Here is a 5281-nt window from a genome sequence, read left to right as displayed (position 1 = left end):
TAAGGACGACCTTGTCGTATTACTGGCGGGGTTGCAACCTCATTGACATGGCGCATTTTTTGGGGCTTGGGGCTCCACATTTATTTTGGTATGACACCTGCTTCCGACGTCAGGCAATATTGGAGGAGGAATTATTTTTTATGTATGCCTAATGTGCCTGGCGTTATGTCCCGTGATAATTTCCTGGCGTTGGACAGGTACTTCAACGCCTTCAAACCGAAGGGCCATACCCCGGAATAACAGTGATCGCCTCATTTTAGTGGTCCAGGTTGGATTATATCCGTGATCGGTGTAGAAATCTCGGATTCCTGAAAGAACCTGTCTTTGGATGAGGGGATGATGCCTTACAAAGGACGTCTTAGTATAAAAGTGTATAACCCAAGAAGCCGAAGAAATATGGTGTGAAATCTTTATTACCGAGGCCAACACTGGATACGTCGTGGACTTTTCAGTGTATTCCGGGGTCTTCTCCACGCTGCGTGACACTGTATTCAGTCTTGTGGGACGTTTCCGTAACCAGGGATATCACCTGTTTATGGATAATTATTAACTCGGTATCCCTGGCCCAGGAACTGTATGAAGCTGGTGTGCACGTCAGTGGTACCCTTCGGTTGGTGCGTGGGGCCCCGATGTCCTCAGAGGTTTGCTAGTCATCAGCAACACCTGGCAAGAGGAGAGACAGAGTGGCGGCGGAAGGGCGCTGTCTTCGTCATCTGTTGGAAGGGTGTCCGACTTGTCCCCATGATTACGACGAGTCATGAACCCATCCAAGAAGAGATCGTACAGCGGAAGAAGACACATCGACAGGGCCGAGTTGTGTTTGAGGAGTTTCGTATCGAGCGTGGCCTAACCGTCATTGGGCACTACAACAGGCACATGGGAGGAGTTGATCTCTTTGATCAGCTCATCTAGTATTATCCCTTCGCCAGGAGAACCAGAAGGTGGACACAGAAGCTCCTCAAATACATCCTTCAGTTGGCCCTCCAAAATGCCTACATACTGTACTGTGGGTACCGTGGTGACAATCTTCCGAGTTGACCCACTTACAGTTTCAGAGGAAGCCGGGAATGCCCTCATCAACTTCGATCCCGATGAGTGGCCTTCCATAAACTGACCCCCTGCCCCGAGCTGCAGATCTGCCCCTAGCGGAAAGGGCAGATAGGAGGGCCAACTTCGGTCGACCTGCCGCTGCCCCTGCTGACGACGTCCCAGCTGCCGCCGCCCCTGCTGACGACGCCCCTGCTGCCGCCGCCCCTGCTGACGACGCCCCTCTTGCTCCTGGCCCCGCCATCACCGCTTCTCGTCGGGTAGTGGACCCTGTGTGTCGGCTGCAGCCAGGGATCACATACTGGAGGCCTTACAAGGGCGAAGGCAGAAACGGTGCCGGGTGTGCCATATGAATGGCAGAAGGAGAGACATCCGGTTCTTCTGTTGTCTCTGCAAAGTTGCTCTTTGCAGGATAGGGGAGTGTGACCGAAAATACCACACTAAGGTCACGTATTGGAGCGCGCCCCCTAAACTGACAGCGGAGGGCGCACGGGGCCGCCGGGTCCATCAGCAGTAAGGGCGCGCGTCTCCCTCCTCCACCTGTATCTCGTCATGTCGAGTGGAAAAAAATGCAAGACTCTTCAATGGAGGAGTGAGAAAACAAGAATAGAACGAAGAGTCAGGATTACGAGTGAGTATTCTGCGTTTATTTTATATTTATTACAATTTCTTATATATCCGTATCTAATACTAAGACATTTCATTTATGTATTGGTACAGAATCGAAAAAGTAATATATTATACTTTTTATATATTTAATATATATATATATATATATCTATATATATATATATATATATATTATATATACATTATATATATATTTTTTTTTTTTTTTTTTTTTTTTTTTTTTTTCATAAAATATTGATTTTGTTTTTTTTGGGTAAGTAAATTACTTACAGTCTAGTAATATTCAAGCATTTATCGGTTCACTTTAAAACAAATTGCAAGTCTCTAGAACAATATCTCGATTTATGTGAATTTTGAAAAAAATATTTTTTATTCCCTCCGCGCGCCGATTCTCGGCCGAAAATCTCCGAAATGCGTAGGTCAAATTCTCCTAATATTTGTGCCTTTTCATATTACGCTTTTTTTAGAGTTTTATATATGGAAATGTGCGCAAAATCATGCACAATATAACAAAAAATATTGGAAGGTTGTAGCATTTCTCATTTTTGAAATATTTGCATATAAAGTACGATAAGTAGGAAAAAAACTACGATCGGTCAACTTTGACTCAACCGAAATGGTCAAAAAACGTATTTGTAACATAAAAATCTTACAGTCTAGTAATATTCAATAATTTATCTTCACTTTAAAACAAATTGCAAGTCTCTAGAACAATATTTCGATTTATGGTGAATTTTTGAAAAAAATATTTTTTTCCCTCCGCGCGCCGATTCTCGGCCGAAAATCTCCGAAATGCGTAGGTCACATTCTCCTAATATTTGTGCCTTTTCATATTACGCGTTTTTTAGTGTTTTATATATGAAAATGTGCGCAAAATCATGCACAATATAACAGAAAATATTGGAAGGTTGTAGCGTTTCTCATTTTTGAAATATTTGCATATAAATTACGATAAGTAGGAAAAAACTACGATCGGTCAACTTTGACTCAACCGAAATGGTCGAAAAAAGCATTTGTAACATAAAAATCTTACAGTCTAGTAATATTCAATCATTTATCTTCACTTTAAAACAAATTGCAAGTCTCTAGAACAATATCTCGATTTATGGTGAATATTTGAAAAAAATATTTTTATTCCCTCCGCGCGCCGATTCTCGGCCGAAAATCTCCGAAATGCGTAGGTCACATTCTCCTAATATTTGTGCCTTTTCATATTACGCTTTGTTTAGAGTTTTATATATGAAAATGTGCGCAAAATCATGCACAATATAACAAAAAATATATGAAGGTTGTAGCGTTTCTCATTTTTGAAATATTTGCATATAAATTACAATAAGTTGGAAAAAAACTACGATCGGTCAACTTTGACTCAACCGAAATGGTCGAAAAACGCATTTGTAACATAAAAATCTTACAGTCTAGTAATATTCAATCATTTATCTTCACTTTAAAATAAATTGCAAGTCTCTAGAACAATATCTCGATTTATGGTGAATATTTGAAAAAATATTTTTATTCCCTCCGCGCGCCGATTCTCGGCCGAAAATCTCCGAAATGCGTAGGTCACATTCTCCTAATATTTGTGCATTTTCATATTACGCTTTTTTTAGAGTTTTATATATGAAAATGTGCGCAAAATCATGCACAATATAACAAAAAATATTGGAAGGTTGTAGCATTTCTCATTTTGAAATATTTGCATATAAAGTACGATAAATAGGAAAAAAACTACGATCGGTCAAATTTCACTCAACCGAAATGGTCGAAAAACGCATTTGTAGCATAAAAATCTCACAGTATAGTAATATTCAATCATTTATCTTCACTTTAAAACAAATTGCAAGTCTCTAGAACAATATTTCCATTTATGGTGAATTTTTGAAAAAAATTATTTTATTCCGTCCGCGCGCCGATTCTCGGCAGCGAATCTCCGAAATGCGGAGGTCCAACATTCTTTCCTACAAAAATTTGGTGCCTTTTCATGATTAACGCTTTTTTTAGAGTTTTTATTATATGACAAATTGTGCGCAAAAACATTGCACAATATAACAAAAAATATTTGAAGGTTGTAGCATTTTTTATATTTGCATATAAAAAAAATTTTAAAACAAAAATTCGACATTTGGTCAACTTTAACTCGTCCGAAATGGTAGAAAACTGCATTTGTAAGCTAAAACTCTTACAGTATCGTAATATTCCATCATTTACCTTCATTTTGAAACAAATTGCAAGTCTCTATAACAATATTTCGATTTATGGTGAATTTTTTAAAAAAATATTTTTTTACGTCAGCGCACTACGAATTCATGCATCATTTTGTGATATTTTCTCTGTGTTGCTTTTATCGTTTTACAATGTGTTATATACCAAAAATGATCGCAATTTAGTGTAAATTACAACGAAAAAAAAGTAACTTGTTACCTTTAACCGTTTTGCGCACAGCGCGATTTGAATACAATTATATATGAAATTTCGTTTTTGCGCTATCATATATTGCATTATTTATATATGATAATGATAATTTTTTTCATTTCTGATGGTTGCATACTAAACTTCAAGCAATGACAAAAAAAGGAGCCAAAAATGAACTCTTAATCTTGAAAACTAAGCACGCTGTGATTTTTTGAAAAAAATATTTTTTCCGCTTCCGCGCTCACTCCGAAACCCCTCCGGCATACGGGAGTCAATTTTTTATTTACCGCTCCGGCGTAAGTGGGTTAATTACAATTAATCTCAAAAGCAATTTACTTCATTATGTAATATTACACAACAGTTGGTTTACAGACTTCTAAGCAACTGTCTTCCAAAATTTGGTAAAATTATATCCTCCTTATTTGAAGGATCCTCTGCAAATAAATATCTAGTGCAATAAATTGAATATACTTTCCTTTCATCTGTTTGTGGATGGAGTTAGATGGCTTTTCTGCTTGCTAAGCTTAGAAACATCTGCACAGGTCTTTGGGGCAGACCTGTTGGACAGATAACTTTGATATTCTCAAACCTGAGGGTGGTTTATAGGATTCTGAAGCTACAAAATAACCCTTTCACTTCCTTTTTTAAAACTTACACCTTCACCTCCAGTTATGCAAAATTGATTATGATTGGGGAAAATCTGTTAAAACTTAACAATTAAGTCATGAGGGCATACTGGCAACTATAAACACTGTACTGCACAATAAACAGGGATCTTTCTTTAAGCTCTTCGTAAGACCTGGTACAGTATATTGTGAGCAAAAGAAAGTCATGGCACCATAAAAGCACTACTTTGAAATAGTAACCTTAATAACAACAATAATCTTATGGAACACTGAATATCTTCTACAAAAGGTAATGTTAATCACACTGATCTAAAACAAAAATACTAACGGCATTAAAGCATAATTCTTGACTGGTTGTAATTTTGTGATAATGATACAAAAAAGTTGTATTTCTTGAAATAACGAACTCTGAAGAATAGACAATACCTACATGCGCCAACTTATGACTTAATTTGTACATATTTTTGTTTTGCAGGTGAATGAGATGGCTTCGGCCAGAAGATCGTGCAGAAATAAGCCCGACGTGTTCTGCGACATATGTGGAGAATACACCATTGCTCCTAATA

This window comes from Macrobrachium nipponense, chromosome 42 (genome assembly GCF_015104395.2).
Source record: "Macrobrachium nipponense isolate FS-2020 chromosome 42, ASM1510439v2, whole genome shotgun sequence".
Classification (NCBI taxonomy): domain Eukaryota; kingdom Metazoa; phylum Arthropoda; class Malacostraca; order Decapoda; family Palaemonidae; genus Macrobrachium; species Macrobrachium nipponense.
The sequence above is the reverse complement of the archived record's forward strand: the minus strand, read 5'-3'. Positions refer to the sequence as shown.